The 19390-nt window shown below is 44.6% G+C and overlaps 1 protein-coding gene across 1 annotated transcript in view; it reads right to left on the bottom strand.

Annotated features, from left to right (window-relative positions):
• Positions 1-19390, bottom strand: part of LOC126281296 (rap guanine nucleotide exchange factor 6-like) — a 758425-nt gene that overhangs the window by 221191 nt on the left and 517844 nt on the right. The window lies entirely within an intron of this gene.

Raw genomic sequence — 19390 nt, 5'->3', positions numbered from 1 at the left:
GTGGGCCGAGACCGATTTTCGAACCAACAAAGTCGAGAAAGGCACTTCCGAAGATGTCAACAAAGTCAACTTTCAACTTTGCTATGCTGGTTTGAAAATGGATGTCGGCCCAAAACCAGTTATCGACTGAAAAATAAAATACTTGCAACTTGGACTGATTTTTCGTTCTACTGATTAACAGAAGTTGCTGACTGAAATTACTCCAGCATACTGGAACTTCGTGTATTATTGTTATTCAGACTCGAAACCTGGCTTGCACGCCTAGAACGGCCCCCGTCGTCGGCTGCACAGTGAGAGCCGAGCCTCCTGCCCCACCCTGGAGCACGAGGGGGGCAGATGGGGAACACAGCGGGCCCCAGTGCAGCTTGGCGTCCCGGCGCCGGCGCACAGCCGTATCGCTTTCCCGGCGAGGGCGGCGCGAGCAACCCGATCCCGATCAAGTGCGGCCGATGTAAACACCCAACCCCAACCCCAGCCCCAGCCGGCTCTTTCCGATACGGACGCCGAGCGCAGCCGGTGAGCTGTCGAGGCCTCAGCTCTCAGTGTGCGTCGGTCTGGAGCGCGACGTCCGTGTCACGGTCGACTAAGTCCTCAACCGCGTCCAGAAGGCCAGGCACACTTCATTGGAAAAAAAAAAAATCCTGCACAATTATTTGGTGAATGACGGAGGAGGACTGCAGTTTAAAGTCAAATCGACGACGAGGACATAAGATGGTTCAAATGGCTCTGAGCGCTATGGGACTTGACAGCTGATGTCATCAGTCCCCTAGACTTAGAACTACTTAAACCTAGCTAACCTAAGAATATCACACACATCCATGTTCGAACCTGCGAGCATGGCAGCAGCGCGGTTCCGCACTGAAGTTCCTAGAACCGCTCAGCCACAACGGCCGGCAGGACACAAGAAATTGGTGAACGCTAGTGTGGATACGGTTATTTAAGAGAATCAGCGACGTCCTTTTCGAAAGAACTAACCTACAGTTTGTTGCAATGTGTCTAGGGACAGCAAGGAGGACTTCAAACTTGGATGGCAGTATCGAGATTTCGAGCACGTTACTCCTGGATCCTTGCCTGGTGTATACACCACTGCACCACCTGGCTCAATCTAGCATGTGAAACTTCGGATCAGGTACGCAACTCAGCCGTTTTTGTCAGTAGATCTTAGAGCGACTCCAACTAATGCCTAGTTGGACAGGCATCAAGGATTACTGGATACAACAGCGCACATGCACTTTCTTTCTCATTCAGCGAAGCTCTAACAACGAGTGCACATGTCTACGATCACTCCAAATATGGGTGGCAGGACGAATTCTGAGAATTACATCGTACGTTTGTTACACACGCAGCAGGTGTCTTAATACGAAATTGTTTTAAGTTAAGCAGCATTCATGGATCTATGAACATACGTCTTCCGTTTTGAAGCAACAGAGAAAATGGCATGAGACGAAACTGGAGAGAGAGGAGCAGGAGGATACACTGCCAGAAAGGGTCTCCGCCCCAAATAAGCAATGGACTGCAGCCTAGTACTCTTAACCGCCAGCTCTCTCGTACAAGCGCGTGAAGCTTGCGGAGAAATTTTGACCATTTATTTTGAAGGCATGAAAGTGAAAGAATGAAATTTAGAGTTTAACGTACGTCGATGTAGAAGTCTTCAGAAACTGACCTCAAGTACGAATAGTTCTCCTATTGTCGTCCTCGTCTTCATTCCGAAGAATGGTTTGACGTAGTTGCTGACGCTACTCTGTGCCGTGAACTACACTTCACCTCTGCGTAAACTAACGCAATGTACACGCATTTTAACCTGCTTTCTATTGTCGAGCGTTGCTCAACATCTACAACTCTCCCACGCACAACCCCCACTACGATCCACGATTCAACTGACCACTCCTCCATGTCTCCTAAGCTTTCCTACGAACCTGAATCTACTTTTAAACGAATTCTACCACAAATTTCTTTTCTCAATGATTCGATTACGTACGTCCTCACTAGTTATCCGAACTACATCTCTCACCTTTAGCATTCTTCTGTAGCATCGGATTTCAGAAGCTCGAATGCCTTTCCTGTCCGATCTGTTTATTGTACAATTTTCACCCCTCGGACGGTCTACTACAAACAAATACCTTCAGAAAGAGAGTTCATAACAAAATTTTGCTATTTTGAGCCTGCAGTTTGCATGCTCTGTACACTTCGCTATCCAAATAGAAAACTTATATACTAATTATAGTATATTATTTCTTGTTACAGTTTTATCAGTCACTTGATTTGATGTGGCGGGATTCCAGTACCCTTTATACCCTTCGCTGATGTTTCCTTATAATCTGTTTTCATTCTGTTCCACCCGATTGGTGTTCCAACTCTTTTCCCGTCTGTGGTAGAATTTCAGTGTCATCGGCAACCTGAGAGGTGTTTTTTCTGTTCTTGAACTTTAATCCTCTCTACAAATTTCTCTTTCGTTTCTTTCAGCACTTGTTGAATGTACAGACTCAAAAATATTTGTAATATCACGTGGACAAAGTTCAAAACCATCGTACAATATGCGTTAGATGAGTACGTGCCAAGCAAGATCGTGAGAGATGGAAAAGAGCCACCGTGGTACAACAACCGAGTTAGGAAACTGCTGTGGAAGCAAAGGGAACTTCACAGCAAACATAAACATAGCCAAAGCCTTGCAGACAAACAAAAATTACGCGAAGCGAAATTTAGTGTGAGGAGGGCTATGCGAGAGGCATTCAACGAATTCGAAAGTGAAGTTCTATGTACTAACTTGGTAGAAAATACTAAGATATTTTGGTCTTGTGTCAAAGCGGTAGGTGGATCGAAACAAAATGTCCAGACACTCTGTGACCAAAATGGTACAGAAACAGAGGATGACAGACTAAAGGCCGAAATACTAAATGTCTTTTTCCAAAGCTGTTTCACAGAGGAAGACTGCACTGTAGTTCCTTCTCTAGATTGTCGCACAGATGACAAAATGGTAGATATCGAAATAGACGACAGAGGGATAGAGAAACAAAATCGCTCAAAAGAGGAAAGGCCGCTGGACCTGATTGGATACCAGTTCTATTTTACACAGACTACGCGAAGGAACTTTACCCCTTCTTGCAGCGGTGTACCGGAGGTCTCTAGAAGAGCGTATCGTTGCAGAGGATTGAAAAAAGGGCACAGGTCATCTCCGTTTTCAGAAGGGACGTCTAACAGATGTGCAGAACTGTAGACCTATATCTCTAACGTCGATCAGTTGAGAATTTTGGAACACGTATTCTGTTCGAGTGTAATGACTTTTCTGGAGACTAGAAATCTACTCTGTACGAATCAGCATGGGTTTCGAAAAAGACGGTTGTGTGAAACCCAGCTCGCGCTATACGTCCACGAGACTCGGAGGGCCATAGACACGGGTTCCCAGGTAGATGCCGTGTTTCTTGACTTCCGCAAGGCTATTCGATACAGTTCCCCACAGTCGTTTAATGAACAAAGTAAGAGCATACGGACTATCAGACCAATTGTGTGATTGGATTGAAGAGTTCCTAGATAACAGAACGCAACATGTCATTCTCAATGCAGAGAAGTCTTCCGAAGTAAGAGTGATTTCAGGTGTGCCGCAGGTGAGTGTCATAGGACCTTTGCTATTCACATATTTGACCTCGTAGATGACATCGGAAGTTCACTGAGGCTTTTTGCAGATGATGCTGTGGTGTATGGAGAGGTTGTAACAATGTAAAATTGTACTGAATTGCAGGAGGATCTGCTGCGAATTGACGCATGGTGCAAGGAATGGCAATTGAATCTCAATGTAGACAAGTGTAATGTGCTGCGAATACATGGAAAGAAAGATCCCATATCATTTAGCTACAATATAGCAGGTCAGAAACTGGAAGGAGTTAATTCTATAAATTAACTGGGAGTACGCATTAGGAGTGATTTAAAAATCATATAAAGATCATATAAAGTTGATCGTCGGTAAAGCAGATGCCAGAGAGATTCATTGGAAGAATCCTAAAGAAATGGAATCCGAAAACAAAGGAAATAGGTTACAGTACGCTTGTTCCCCCACTGCTTGAATACTGCTCAGCAGTGTGGGATCCGTACCAGATAGGGTTGATAGAAGAGATAGAGAAGATCCAACAGAGAGCAGCGGGCTTCGTTACAGTATCATTTAGTAATCGCGAAAGCGTTACGGAGATGATCAACTCCAGTGGAAGACTCTGCAGGAGAGACGCTCACTAGCTCGGTACCGGCTTTTGTTGAAGTTTCGAGAACATACATTCACCGAAGAGTCAAGCAGTATATTGCTCCCTCCTACGTATATGTCGCGAAGAGATCATGAGGACAAAATCAGAGATATTAGAGCCCACACAGAAGCATACGGACAATCCTCCTTTCCACGAACAATACGAGACTGGAATAGAAGGGAGAACCGATAGAGGTACTCAAGGTACCCTCCGCCACACACCGTCAGGTGGCTTGCGGAGTGTGGATGTGGATGTAGATATCGATACCAACCTACCAGCGTCTCGAAGTTGGCAATGGAATTGAAATATTCCGTCAGACTGTAACGTAGCGAGTCAATACGCAATAGCATTGGTTTGCACTACTTTGCAGTACGGCTCGTCGCTTTGGAGCCGTTGGCGGTGATAGAAACAGCAGCTTGTATCTTAGCGTGACTCATTCGCACCTGTCGCTTGCCTAGCTGTGGGAAGCGGTACCTGTGTCAATTCGAGCGACAGAATATTCAAGCCCCTAAGAATATAAATAAACTGTATTAAATATTATTCGATTTAGTTAAAAGTAAATATACTGACCTTTGTTATTAAAAAGAAGATTTTTACACAATCTCAGCTTTATAGCTGGCATACTTTCAGAGCTAGAGAAAACTACCCAAAACACCCCAAACCGGCATTTGCAACATTAAAGTCAGTTAGGATTAATAACAAATGGCTCTGAGCACCATGGGACTTAACATCTATGGTCATCAGTCCCCTAGAACTTAGAACTACTTAAACCTAACTAACCTAAGGACATCTCACAACACCCAGCCATCACGAGGCAGAGAAAATCCCTGACCCCGCCGGGAATCGAACCCGGGAACCCGGGCGTGGGAAGCGAGAACGCTACAGCACGACCACGAGATGCGGGCGATTAATAACAGTTTTTCTTTTAGTATCATTTGGAAGACGACGATTGTGGTCGTGCTGGATCTGATGGATCCAATGCAGCGAACTCGCTGAGTCACGCCTCTGAACTACGGCCGCCCTCTGCTACGGCGACCACTGTGTGTTTAGTTCAGAAAGCCTTATCCTTGCTGCCACTGTATTAGCAGGCCTCTATTTCTTGCTACATTATTTGTCACGAGTCTTCGTATACGTCAGAAATACAAGTTAAGTAAATCTCCTGTTTACTGTGTTAACGTGTTCGCTAAACATTCCTGCTCCTATCCAGCTTTCCTATCACTAATATTGCCACACAGCTCACTAGCCTATCTCTGCTTACCGTTGTATATGAAGTCGTACAGAACAGTACAGGGAGTAGACTGTAACACTGTCTCCTTCCTTTGTCAAGTACTGTCTCACTTCCACGTTCCTTGCCCCTTGTACATGCACTCTTTTCTTTAAATGTACCGACGTCTTCCGTAGAATGGTGGGGAAGGAAAGCAGTCACGTCCTTTTCGAAGAGATCTTGCTGGAATTTGCTTTAAGCTGTTTAAGGAAACTATGTTAATTGTTTCATCGGGAAGGCCGGACAGGTATTTGAAATGTCGTCCACCAGAATGCGAGACAATTACCTCAACCATCGCGTTACGCCGCTCGCTGACTCGTAAGCCTGGTAGCTGTTACGCTGACGCTGTACTTCCGCAACGGGACAGGAGGAATCAGAGATGCTGGGGCAGCAGCGGCGAGACTTTCTCAGGGGACGGGCTGGCAGGCAATCCCGCGCAACCGGTTTGCCGCCTTTCCTCGCTATTCCTGCCTCCTCTCATCAGCAGCTGCAGCGGGGTACCCAGTGTCTCTGCACGTGCCTTCCGACAGCCGTCCAGGAGCGGCGTCTACAATGGTTTTTAACTGTAACACCTACAACGCCTCTGTGTTAATAATTCAAAATAGCTCCCATGCCCTCGAAATATAAATTCAGAAAATGTCCCAAGCCCCTCCACAAGTAGTAATTTACGAAATAGAAATAAGAGACAAACAGAGGGAAATCGATAGTAGAAAAATAATAGAAAAAGAAAAGAATTTTAATCATAAATTTTGGAAGCATTGGAGCGGAGAAAACGATAGAAATGGTTAAATTATTAGTTATTCTTATATATGAGAAAAATCAATATTATAGTCACAGAACGTAGCTCTTGAACACCAAAGATAGCGTTTACTAAAGTATAAATAGACATACAATGCAATTGTGATACTCCAATCTCTATCCTCTAGTCTGTTCAAAGTCAATTAGGACTACAGCTTTAGGAAGCAACAATAGGAGCTTTATTAAACCAGGGCGCAAGAATAAATCGCGAGACAGTTTTTTTGGGAAGCATTAATTTCAGATCAGATTGTCATATTAGAGGAACGGGAAGGTGATCAATAATCTGACTTTAACATCACTTCGTATGAAGATTTAAATATTTTACGAAATTAACGATTTTTGGACAGATTCTGACTTTGTATTGTGATAGTGGAAAAGCTTTACTTCACGTTACCAGTAATCATAGTTCGTGACAGTTTATGGATATTAAACTGGAACAATCTTTTTATTGAAAGTGACAAAACATTGTTTAGTATCTCTGATATTGACGGGATTCCAGATTAGATACTTATTCGAAGAACCCTTTTGAATGCGATCGTGTGAATGAACTGAATTATTAATAATTATTGTTAAATAAAATAATGTGTGAATTTGAAACTGACTATTCGTCTTAACTTTACTTCGATTTAGGTTCATAATTAATTAGGTTACGTGATTTTCACCAAGAATAAACTGCAGACTAGTAACTGAAACAAGCGAACGAGAATCTATTGAAAACACTAGTATTAATTTACTTATGGTTTTTTCCTTCAGAACTGGGAAGACAATACGTGTAGTGACTCACTGGGGTTAATTTAAGAACTAGCCGGGATAAAACAGAACCCCTCAATGCCAGTTAATGTGTAGATAAATTAACATTCCTACTTTCATGCAAGATACGGTAGTCCGGGGTAGAAAAAAGGGTCGCTACACAACACAGCGCTCTTCCTGAAGTTTGAAACAGGAGAAACGAGAGGAAGTCATTGGGATGTAGCAATCGCAATACACACATCTGCTTAATAGCTTCTCCATCTCTGGAACGCACTATTGCAGGGTTTCTTCGTGGCACAGGTCGTGCAATTTTCGTAAATTACGGGCCGGTAGTGTGTGGACGAGGAGTATAATATTAGTGTATTTTTTGGTGTGCTTATTGAGTAGGGACAACACCAGATGTGGAACGAGTTCCGATAAACGATGGCAAGAGCGTACAAATATGCGGGAGAACTTAGAAACGGGTGTGCTTGGTAAAATACATTTTCAAGAATTTCTGTGCACTTTGAAGGTGGTATTCTGGGTCGAGTTTGCGAGAGTTGTGCTGCCACTATCGTATGTCAGCGAGGGTAACTTAAGATCAGGGCGTGTATAGGGGAATAAAGACACACAACAGTCAGTTGTGATCCCAGTATCTTTTATTATTCTTGTAAATGTAGATTTCGGCTATAAGTAGCCATCTTCAGGGCATTTTCGTTACATCTCAACAGACTCGCGGCAGTTCACAGCACCATGTTCCTACAGGTGTGCCGGCAAAAGTAGTTCCTTCCCCCTACACACTTGTAAGAAGCTATGGTGATACGAACTATATAGAGTCCTTTGAATTTTAACGAAAACGCCCGGAAGATGGCTACTTTACTGTTTCTCCTGGGTGGACTTGGGTTTTAAAAAAGAAGTGAACTAAATATTACGATAGGTTTTTATAAATAATCGATAAGTACGCCAAAGAAGAAGAGAGAGAACTACAATGGACATGTTATTCCGTGGACTCTCTCGCTTCTATGCATGAACTATCTTTCCTTTGTCATTCGTTTATCTTATCTGCTTGGATTCGGATCTAAGAGGACGTTCTTGTGTAAAGCTCATCTTGCTGTACAAGCTGAGAAAGTTAAGTTGTACTTAAAACCCGAAAAATATAAAGGTTATTTTGTTAAAAGAATTTGTGTATGTGGTCAATTAATTGATCGTCTGATACCTAGACTGTCTTAAGTAGATATGGGCCTTAGCAAAGAATTTTCGTTGTTAGGCGCCATCTTAGAAAATCTTTAACATTTTTCTTTTAGCTCATCTACTAATAATTTAACAATTTTACTTACAGATTTTCTTTATATAACGAGTAACATCCCAGGCAGAAAAGGTCTGGTCACAGGATTCCAGTTCCATTATAGGATTTCATTTATCTGTTATCTTATATTGGGGAATCGAGACGAAACCACCATATTAAGTTACGTACTACAGTAGTGTACACCGAACAGACTTGGCAAATATTCTCTGGTGCAATAAGCACACGACTTCTCACGAGCCTGGTGTTGGATAAATAAGAAAAGGACAATTAATTATCGACGCTTACGCAACTACCCTAAGAACTGAACTAGTTTACTGAGTGCTTATACACGTAAGGCTAAATTAAACAACATAGATTTCCCTGTTAATAATATTCCTACATTAGTTATTTCTCTTTTATGCTGAGCCATTGCATTAATGTGTGTTTCTTAATGTATAAGCGACGGCTCATATTTTATTTTATAACATTACACTACTAGTCACAAAAAAATAATTTATTTTATTTTATTACATTATACTACTTATAGCCGAAATCTACAGTTGCAAGAATAATAAAAAGCTAATGAGACAGACTGCCATGAATCTCGGTCGCAGGGACGACAGTTCCTGATGGAAGTGAAGTCGGAATAAAGACATACATCATTCTCTCACTCAACGTGAGAATGCAGTAGGGCACATAGCGCTAGTATTGGTATCGTGAGAGAAACTGAACTTCTTAGCCAAGATCGCTTGTGAACAACCTTAATTGTCGATTACGGTTTTCAGCAAGCATGGTTATCATCTTTAGATCTCGATAAAAGCTTATTGCGTATCTCCTATACCAGCTGAACAAGTAGCCACGCTTACCGAAACCGGTAATCGACGAAGGTTGTTTCAGAAACGATCCTAGCTAAGAAATCTACCATCTCTCATGTAATTATTACGAATTGTCCGTTACTGCTCCAGGTAAGTGAACTAAAGTAGTATACCTATGATCTTAACAGATACTTGTGACGTACACATGTACGTCGGTGCTGATTTACATGGTGGTTTATAACCAGTGTAGACGGAAAACTATCTACCACTTGGGTACCGAATTTTACAGAAATGATGTTCAGACTCTGCACTGCAGATTTCATGTTGTTCGCGGTGTTAGTGTCTCCGGTACTGGGAAGATAACGTAGACTTATACACAAGCATCAATGTGCATTACAGTTTGAGACAATCAACACGGGGCTGGACTTGCTGAGCTGGGTTTTACTTACATTCTCAGAAATTTTTTCCCCAAATTAAGACCAATGTCTGATTTCCTGGCCAAGAGACGGCTCCTAGAATCAAATAAAAGTCAATTCGATAATGGAGGGAGATGTGGGGGCATAAAAATTGCAGATGGAGACCTAGAAATGAAAGCAATAAGGAGGTTCAGCCGGCCGCAGTGGCCGAGAGGTTCTAGGCGCTACAGTCCGGAACCGCGCGACCGCTACGGTCGCACGTTCGAATCCTGCCTCGGGCATGATGTCCTTAGGTTAGTTGGGTTTAAGTAGTTCTAAGTTCTAGGGGACTGATGACCTCAGAAATTAAGTTCCATAGTGCTCAGAGCCATTTGAACCTTTTTTTTGTTTTGTTTTGAAGCAGGTTCAAATGGATATAGGTTGCAGTAATTATTCGAAGATCAAGAGGCTTGTACAGAATAGAGTAGGGCGGAGAGCTGTATGAAACTAGTCTTTTGGACTAAAGACGACCACCACCAACACACCTTTTCAGTTGTCCTCCTGAGGGACTGTCCACGTGATACGCCTGAGGCTACAGGCAGTGTTATCATTCCTGCCAAGTAAAGGCGCGTTTATAGGCTGAACTGCAGCTGCCTCCAACAACAAATCCGATACAGTACATAGGCAGCACAGACAAACCGCAAGGTTCAAATGGCTGTTAACACTATGGTACTTAATATCTGTGGTCATCGGTCTACCAGAAATTAGAACTACTTAAACCTAATAACCTAAAGACATTACACACATCTATACCAGAGACAGGATTCGAACCTGCGACCGTAGCGGTCGCGCGGTTCCGGACTGAAGCGCCTAGAATCGCTCGGCCACAGCGGCGGGCCTAAACCTCAAGGAGTTGAGTAGGGCAAGACAAGAGGAGAAAGGTTCTCCAGTAAGAAAAGAGGGAGAAAAACGAATCGCTTTCCGAATGTAGGAGGGAACGACAGCTTTGCGAAGATTTAAATGAAGGAACTGTTGTTTCAGTCAAAGTCTGCAGACCTGCATTCACAACCGCATTATCAAGTGGTGGTGGTGGTGGGGTGGTGGTGGTGGTGGTAGTGGTGGCGGGGGGGGGGGGGGGGGGGTGATGGCAAATTATTTTTAAGGGGGGGGAGGGCAAGAGAGGGAGACAGTTTTAAACATTGACCCCCCCTTTCCCCTCGAACCTCTCAGAACCAAAACCTTGTTACCTGTTTCCGTCTCTTTCTTCGGCCTAAAGATCTTTACGAAGTGTCACTCTTGTTAAGATAGCGGGCACATTTGTGGTAACACAGTTGTCATTCTTGGAGGGGTCTGTGAACCCTCTGAACGTTAGGGAAATGTGTGTGGGTGCAGTTAACACTCTCGGCTTCTAAGTGCTGGTAGTTAGTGGGGTGGAGCCTCACGCAGACGTGGACGCGGCTGCAGTGCGGCCGGGGTTGTTTGCGCAGCTGTCCCGCCGAAGCCTTCCGGGTGCTGACTCAGCGGGGCTCATCTCTCTCTCTCTCTCTCTCTCTCTCTCTCTCTCTCTCTCTCTCTCACACACACACACACACACACACACACACACACACACACACACAGAGAGAGAGAGAGAGAGAGAGAGAGAGAGAGAGAGAGAGAGAGAGGTGAAGACCACGTGACAAGTTGAAGAGGTGCATTGTTCGCTGAAGACAGGATGTAGTCGGTTTCGAGTCCCCTCTCTGCACTTTTAGCTTGTCACAAATGCAGTGTGTTTATGTTTTGGTTGTACAAAAGTAATCTGTAACTATGAGAAGTGTAAATAACTTACACAAATGTTTGAAACAGCACAGAATTCATTTTATCTTTAAGTTTTACTCTAGCCTAACGTTGTTAGTTCCCAACATTCCTGCGAGATGGCATGTACGACTGATTTATTCCAGCAGTCATCATGGAGTCGAGTAACAGCGCAGTTCTGTTTGTGGTTTCGTGAATCCAAATGTGCTACTACAGTTCAGAGACAATTCAGGCCTAAATAGCCTAAATTTACCTTTTCCACAATTAAAGGTTACTTTCATCTAACTAATTTATAAACATCCTGTAATAGAGTCACCAAATTTGCGTACAATTCTTATCAATGAAATTAAAGCTATCCTCAAAATATTGATATTAGTTTCAACGCCGAAATGCTTCATCTGACATGATGCTTCCTCCAGTCTGTCAATTAGACACCATTTGTTATGGGGGACAGAGGGGCCTGCAGTTTCACGTAGTCTCCGTATTATGGTGTAGTGGCGCACACGTACTTAACCGCAAGCTTGCCAACACACAATCAAGCACTTTGTGCAAACATGCACAAATCCATTTCGCCACCATATACTTCACGCATAGTTAGTTGCAGAGGCATCATTTTCTGTGTTTCGACATGTGGAGCTCGAGCGACGATAGTTTGCTCGTTTTGTCAGGCTCTTCCGCTGTCATACCGAAAAACAAAGCGAAAGAGGAAACGTATGGTTAATAACTAATGTGAGAACAACGTACGCAGAGAGTCGTAGATAGATCCACATGATGGGTACAATTACACTCCTGGAAATTGAAAAAAGAACACATTGACACCGGTGTGTCAGACCCACCATACTTGCTCCGGACACTGCGAGAGGGCTGTACAAGCAATGATCACACGCTCGGCACAGCGGACACACCAGGAACCGCGGTGTTGGCCGTCGAATGGCGCTTGCTGCGCAGCATTTGTGCACCGCCGCCGTCAGTGTCAGCCAGTTTGCCGTGGCATACGGAGCTCCATCGCAGTCTTTAACACTGGTAGCATGCCGCGACAGCGTGGACGTGAACCGTATGTGCAGTTGACGGACTTTGAGCGAGGGCATATAGTGGGCATGCGGGAGGCCGGGTGGACGTATCGCCGAATTTCTCAACACGTGGGGCGTGAGGTCTCCACAGTACATCGATGTTATCGCCAGTGGTCGGCGGAAGGTGCACGTGCCCGTCGACCTGGGACCGGACCGCAGCGACGCACGGATGCACGCCAAGACCGTAGGATCCTACGCAGTGCCGTAGGGGACCGCACCGCCACTTCCCAGCAAATTAGGGACACTGTTGCTCCTGGGGTATCGGCGAGGACTATTCGCAACCGTCTCCATGAAGCTGGGCTACGGTCCCGCACACCGTTAGGCCGTCTTCCGCTCACGCCCCAACATCGTGCAGCCCGCCTCCAGTGGTGTCGCGACAGGCGTGAATGGACGGACGAATGGAGACGTGTCGTCTTCAGCGATGAGAGTCGCTTCTGCCTTGGTGCCAATGATGGTCGTATGCGTGTTTGGCGCCGTGCAGGTGAGCGCCACAATCAGGACTGCATACGACCGAGGCACACAGGGCCAACACCCGGCATCATGGTGTGGGGAGTGATCTCCTACACTGGCCGTACACCTCTGGTGATCGTCGAGGGGACACTGAATAGTGCACGGTACATACAAACCGTCATCGAACCCATCGTTCTACCATTCCTAGACCGGCTAGCGAACTTGCTGTTCCAACAGGACAATGCACGTCCGCATGTATCCCGTGCCACCCAACATGCTCTGTAAGGTGTAAGTCAACTACCCTGGCCAGCAAGATCTCCGGATCTGTCCCCCATTGAGCATGTTTGGGACTGGATGAAGCGTCGTCTCACGCGGTCTGCACGTCCAGCACAAACGCTGGTCCAACTGAGGCGCCAGGTGGAAATGGCATGGCAAGCCGTTCCACAGGACTACATCCAGCATCTCTACGATCGTCTCCATGGGAGAATAGCAGCCTGCATTGCTGCGAAAGGTGGATATACACTGTACTAGTGCCGACATTGTGCATGCTCTGTTGCCTGTGTCTATGTGCGTGTGGTTCTGTCAGTGTGATCATGTGATGTATATGACCCCATGAATGTGTCAAAGTTTCCCCTACCTGGGACAATGAATTCACGCTGTTCTTATTTCAATTTCCAGGAGTGTATTTCAGGATCAGTGTTGAATTATACTTTAACCTCTTATCACTCCCCCCAATTTTGATTAAGTAGCAGGACAGAATCGTGCGACAAGCTACAACACCACACCAACACTGACGGCAATACTCAAATGGTTCAAATGGCTCTGAGCACTGCGGGACTTAACATCTGAGGTCGTCAGTCCCCTAGAACGTAGAACTACGTAAACCTAACTAACCTAAGGACATCACAAACATCCATTCCCGAGGCAGGATTAGAACCTGTGACCGCAGCGGCGATACTATTTCTCGCGAGCAGAAGAGGCTATGATACCCAGATTCGCGTCTACACCCATCTTCTAAGTGTTTACTTACGTTCATCATCTCTTCCTGTCTCACATTAATAAATACTTTATTTTCCGTGCTGTAATTAGTTCTGGCAGAATTAATAGCTTTAATCACGACATGTTTCTCTGTGACAGGACCACCTGCCTTTTAGTTTCTTAAAATTGTGACATTTGCCTTACCGTGATGAGGTTCCATTAAATGATTCTGAAACGAAGTTACCTGTTATACAGTCTATGATAAATGAATGCGTAAGGTTCGCTCTATCGTATGTTTCTTAAGCCGCCACTGTCTTGAGTGAAATACATTTTGTTAAGATAATTTCATGAAAACCTGGCGTCTTCGTTTCTTAGCACTGGTTTCATGTAATCGTTTCTCTCTGGACGGTTACTGCCAGATACTGTGCGGTTTTAATTGTTTCAGTTACTTAGCGCCAAGAGCGTAATCGAACAACAGCACGTTTTTTACATAATTGAACGCAGTACCTTATGTCTGCAGAAGGGACTCGGCATTATTCCGGATTATTAAGGTTTCGTTATTCATCATTAGCGACATCCTTATCAGTGGATATCTAGTTAACACATGGGTCACATAGGAACGACAACCACATTTTTGCGTTATAAATCGTTGGGGCACACCGTCGTCGTCGTCGTCACCACCACCACCACCACAACCACCACCACCCCCCCCCCCCCCCCCCCCCGCCCAAGCATTGGGTCTTTCTTAATAGTTGCCAACTTAGTATGAAAATTTGAGCTGACGAAAACTGCTACAGCTGCGTCAAAATTATTAAAAAAAACACGAATAGTTTTGTGAAATCAGTCATACGTTCAAGTAACAAACTATTCACCTTTCATAACCTGATGTCCTTACAATCCCATAGCAGTACCGGTATATAAACACATTATGTACTGAAAGGTCAAGAGTTTGTTACCTGAAGATGTGACTATAATGTCACAAAACTAGTCGTGATCAATAAATCATTTTGACGCAGCTGTTGCAATTTTCATCTACGGAAATTTATCATCTCAGCTGTGGTTGACTCACATACGACGTGTTTTATTGTTATAAAAAGACGAGCAGTTAATGAAATCCCTGACTTCGGTCTGCGCATTCAGCTCAAATCGCCAGCTTCATGTATTTACTGAAGTCAGTTTGCAAGTATCTCAAGTTTTCTACCAGATCTCCGCGACTGCAGTATCCCACTATGCCATTATTTACGCTGTAAATGTAGAGTGACTGCCGTATATTTCTATCATGTACTTAGTCTATCCTTATTGCAAGTATGCCCTAAGTTATACTTTTTAACGTACTTTCTCGGCAACGTATAGCCTTACTGGTATTACAGCAGGGTTTATTATTTCAGTGACGTGATCTTTGTGCCATATTTTTAGCAAAATTATTTATGTTGTATCAAATATAAAGTACTCCATAAGCCACATCCCGGTCTTGAACGGCGCGCAGGCAGAAAGACATTTGACAAGCCCCGTACGCGATCGCACCTCTCTCATTATATTGTCAGCATCTCTTCCGCGAGATTTAGACAAGAAGCAATGTACTGACTGATTCTTCCAGGAACATATGCCCTCGGAATTTTGACACTAAACCACACAGATATGCATAAAGCCTCTGTTCTAGTGACTGCCACTGAAGTTGCACGAAACCTGCTGCTCTTCTTTGGATCTTGTCTGTTTCAAAAAAAGCTCTGATCACACTGGGTCTTAACATCTGAGGTCATCAGTCCCCTATAACTTAGAACTATTTAAACCCTCTAACCTAAGGACATCTCATACATCCATGCCCGCGGCAGGATTCGAACCTGCGACCGTAGCGGTCGCGCGTTCCAGACTGAGGCGCCTAGAACCGCTCGGCCTCACCGGCGGACTTGCCTGTGTCTTTTTTTTACCTGGTAAAGGGCCCAAGAATAAGTTGCAACTCTGAAGTATCGGCTGAGCGACGGTGATACAATCTGCCCTGTGGGTGAATTCTTTCAATAAACATTAGTTCTGGCATCTGCCCTAACTGCGATTAGTTTTATGTCGTCGTTCCGTACGCAAACTACTAGACATTAAATGGAAGTGACTGCTTCTAGTGATCGTTCTCCAGTGGTGTAATCGCTTCTTGGCAGCAAGTGTACAGGAAAGAGAGCTGACGTATCAACACATATAGTAGGACTGTTAAAAACGGTGAAGTTCCGGCCTCACTGCAAGTACAATGGAGCCTTTCGTTCGGCCCGGCACTAGGAGGGGATGAATGGAAGGTCCCCGGAAATTAATTTGATAGCGAACTGAGGGGATATTTCCAGAATGAGATTTTCACTCTGCAGCGGAGTGTGCGCTGATATGAAACTACCTGACAGATTAAAACTGTGCGCTGGACCGAGACTCGAACTCGGTACCGCTGTCTTTCGCGGGGAAGTGCTCTACCATTAGCGCACATTCCGGTGCAGAGTGAAAATCTCATTCTGGAAACATCCCCTAGGCTGTGGCTAAGCCATGTCTCCGCAATATCCTTTCTTTCAGGAGTGATAGTTCTGGACGGTTCGCAGGAGAGCTTCTGTGAAGATAGGAAGGTGGGAGACGAGGTACTGGCAGCTGTGAGGACGGGTCGTGAGTCGTGCTTGGGTAGTTCAAGTGGTAGAGTACTTGTCCGCGAAGGGCAAAGGTCCCGAGTTCGAGTCTCGGTCCGGCACACAGTTTTCATCTGTCAGGAAGTTTCAAACTGAGGGGACTGTGAACCGTCCTGGAGTCAATGGAACGAGGAAAATTCCCCGCTCCTGGTCTTGAGATCTCCAGGGCTGGATTCAAACGCTGTACCAACTACAACACCAAAGCCACTAACAGCTTTGTTGTAAACAATTAATTCCAGCAGACTTCTCGTGGGTCGTAACGACAAGCTACAAAGAAATCCGGAAGAAAGAAAAAACATTTAAATTAACGAGAAGGAGATGCCACCGGAGACCCTAGGGCCTACGGCGTCGTTTTGCTGTGCTCAGTCACTAGTTTTGGCTGAATCTGCAATGGACGAGCGTTACCGGAACGGCCGTGCGGTGTTTGAGGAGGCTGGCCAACGGCACGGGAGGAGACTTGCTCGCAGTTCCCACGAGCCCGCGGCCACTTTCTCCTGCGCCGCGGCTGCTGACCCCGCCGGCTGCCAGACACTAAACTAGACTGGACCGGACTAGCCCAGACTAGAGCAGAGCAGAGCAGCTTCTGGTTGTCTGGACCACTAACCACCCACGCCTCGCACCTGGTGTTCAGCACAAGGCACCAGGCAAGCGAGGACATCTGTTACTTTCTGGCTACTCGAAATATGGAGCAATTACCATCCACAGTTGACGACACTGCGACAGGTGGAATGGTTAACGAGCTCTTTCCGAATGTTGTGGACCGGCGCAAAATAAAGGTCATGCGGCCGTCACATGGGCTAGTACGGGGTCTTCGACTTTTATAAATCAAGAACAGGAGACTGAACAGAAACCTGAAGTCATTTAGTATGTGATGGAGGAGGGGATAGACGAGTTACTAATGTAGCGGCAGTTCTGGATGCACCTCGTAATGTTGAAATTGATACTTAGACTTATGACGGATATTCACCAGTTACTCTTTTTCAGAAGGGCTTTTCTTGCTATTTCCAGTCTGCACTCCATATCATTTCTGCTAGGGCCACCAGTAGTATCGTTTAACAAAGAAATTCGGCAAACAGCAGTGCAAATTGAGAACTTATTTAGTTTTATTTTCACTACCAGTTTCGGCAATATACTAACACGAATTCTTTACAGACGAATGGAAAATCTGGTAGAAGCCGACCTCGGGGAAGATCAGTTTGGATTCCGTAGAAATGTTGGAACACGTGAGGCAATACTGACCCTACGACTTATCTTGGAAGCTAGATTAAGGAAGGGCAAACCTACGTTTCTAGCATTTGTAGAATTAGACAAAGCTTTTGACAATGTTGACTGGTTATACTCTCTTTCAAATTCTGAAGGTGGCAGGGGTAAAATACAGGGAGCGAAAGGCTATTTACAATTTGTACAGAAACCAGATGGCAGTTATTAGAGTCGAGGGGCATGAAAGGGAAGCAGTGGTTGGGAAAGGAGTGAAACAGGATTGTAGCCTCTCCCCGATGTTATTGAATCTGTATATTGGGCAAGCAGGAAAGTAAAAGGTATTAAAATTCATGGAGAAGAAATAAAACATTATGGTTCGCTGATGACACTGTAATTCTGGCAGAGACAGCAAAGGGCCTGGAAGAGCAGTTGAACGAAATGGACAGTATCTTGAAAGGAGGATATAAAATGAACATCAACAAAAGCAAAACGAGGATAATGGAATGTAGTCGAATTAAGTGGGGTGATGTTGAGGGTATTAGATTAGGAAATGAGACACTTAAAGTAGTAAAAGAGTTTTGCTATTTGGGGAGCAAAATAACTGATGATGGTCGAAGTAGAGAGGATATAAAATGTAGGGTGGCAATGGCAAGGAAGGCGTTTCTGATATATTTGTTAACATCGAGTATAGATTTAAATGTCAGGAAGTCATTTATGAAAGAATTCGTAAGGAGTGTAGCCAGGTATGGAAGTGAAACATGGACGATAAATAGTTTGGACAAGAAGAGAATAGAAGCTTTCGAAATGTGGTGCTACAGAAGAATGCTGAAGATTAGATGGGTAGATCAAATAACTAATGAGGAAGTATTGAATAGGATTGGGGAGAAGAGACGTTTGTGGCACAAATTGACCAGAAGAAGGGATCGGTTGGTAGGACATGTTCTGAGACATCAAGGGATCACCAATTTAGTATTGGAGGGCAGCGTAGAGGGTAAAAATCGCAGAGGGAGACCAAGAGATGACTACACTATGCAGATTCAGAAGGATGTAGGTTGCAGTAGGTACTGGGAGAGGAAGAAGCTTGCACAGGATAGAGTAGCATGGAGAGCTGCATCAAACCAGTGTCAGGACTGAAGACCACAACAACAACAACCAGTTTCGGCAACTTCAATTTCAATTCTTTATTGCACAAGAACCAAACATATATATATATATATATATATATATATATATATATATATATATATATATATAAATTTTCAATAGAAACCGTGCAAATTTTTACATGTATACCGCCACAGCGTAGTTTGGTAATTTGTCGCTAGTCAGCGCTAGTCGCAAACATGGCGGGTTCAGGTGCGGAAAGAGCTGTTTCATGAAATGGGCTCCCCGATCACCACTATTCACTGCTTGTGACTTTTTTCTGTGCGGACACATTAAAGACCTGGTATAGGTGCCACCTCTACCACGTGATGTAGCATAGCTCCGGGAGAAAATATGGAAAGAGACTGCCACAGTCGACGATGCCATGTTGGGACGAGTATGGCAAGGATTCGAATACCGTATTGACGTCTGCCGCGTCACTCATGGTTCGCACATAGCATGTTTGTGATATGTATGACATCTGTACACTGTTTGGTTCTTGTGCAATAAATAACTGGAAGAGTTCTCGGACTTTATGTACACCCTGTACGTGCAAAATAAAGTACTTAAAAATCACAAAATGCAAGTA

This window comes from Schistocerca gregaria, chromosome 1, assembly GCF_023897955.1.
Source record: "Schistocerca gregaria isolate iqSchGreg1 chromosome 1, iqSchGreg1.2, whole genome shotgun sequence".
NCBI classification, from domain to species: domain Eukaryota; kingdom Metazoa; phylum Arthropoda; class Insecta; order Orthoptera; family Acrididae; genus Schistocerca; species Schistocerca gregaria.
Note: the sequence above shows the minus strand (reverse complement) of the source record. Positions and strands in the feature narration are given on the sequence as shown.